This window comes from Octodon degus, unplaced genomic scaffold (assembly GCF_000260255.1).
Source record: "Octodon degus isolate 3935 unplaced genomic scaffold, OctDeg1.0 scaffold00019, whole genome shotgun sequence".
NCBI classification, from domain to species: Eukaryota; Metazoa; Chordata; class Mammalia; order Rodentia; family Octodontidae; genus Octodon; species Octodon degus.
Window position 1 is genome coordinate 24,862,805 of NW_004524595.1, and position 1,279 is coordinate 24,864,083.

Sequence of the window (1,279 nt, forward strand, 5' to 3'; positions counted from 1 at the left end):
AATGACAAGGTGCATTCAATTTTGCTTGAGGAACTCTGTCCTGAACAATGTCCTACTGCTTCTATTTGCTTTAAGTTTTCTCAGTGTGGCTGACCACCAGACTCTATCTCAGTTCCTTCCACTTGCTAGCTGTCTATTTATGAGCTAGTTACAAAGTCTTCTGCAGTAGAACTAACTTCTCTACCATGAAGTTAGAAGTATTGGGTCTTTGGGAGAGTATAGCTAACAGGACATTTCTTCAACTTCACCTGGGCAAAGTTACAAGACCTGATCTATTTCTAATAGTGTGCATTTTCAGCTATGACTTCTAATAGTATTGGTGTTGATGTGAATCATTTCAATTATAAATAAGTTGTTTCACATCTCTACTCTTAAAAATTCATTTTGAGGAATCCATATCATCAGAATCATGGATCCCAAACAACAAAAAATAGTCACTAAAAAAATAAGAAAGTTTACTGTGCTCATTTTGAACTCAAAGAAGGAAAAAAGATGAAAGAGGACTAAGATTTTTAAGAAAAAAATGTGAGAGCAGAGTGCTTCTCATATATGGCTCCAGAACCAAAAACGATTATCCAAGTTCTAAGTATAATTTTTAATTTGTTCTCTAAAGAAATAGTAAAAACAAAAAAAAAAAATACAATATTGGGATTAAAATCTAGCCAGAAACTTGAAAGCTGTTTGCTTCTCTTCCAGATCATTTATTTAAATCCCTAGGGTTTATTCTCCTACACTACAAGTATATTCACCTTAGCTCCTGCATTCCATCACAGTCAAGCTGATCACTTTTTTCTTTGTGTCTAAATCTGAAAAAAATTCTAATAATTATTTGTCAATTCTAACAAGTAATCTTTAACACAAAGATCTATCACAATATACATTTTTAGGAGACTAGTAAAAACCCTCTTTATTAGTACTATGCAGCTTCAAATATAAACACCATATTTCATTGGTTTTCTAATTCTCTACTAGTCATGCTCTGTACAAGTCACTGAATGAAATACAAAGTGGTCTTCATTCTAAAGAATAACTTGGGGCCAAATGTCCTGAGGGATATGCATTGACCCATCTGTTCTTCTGAGTATTTTTCTAGAAGGACTGAAAACATCATACCACAGTGACGTATGTTCACACATGTTTATAGCAGCATAATTTGTCATAGCTATGCCTTAGAAACAACCCAAATGTCCATCAACCAAGGAATGGATAGCATACATGTGGTATTTCTGTATAGTGGAATATTACTGTGCTATTAAGAAAAATAAATTTAAGGTTTTTA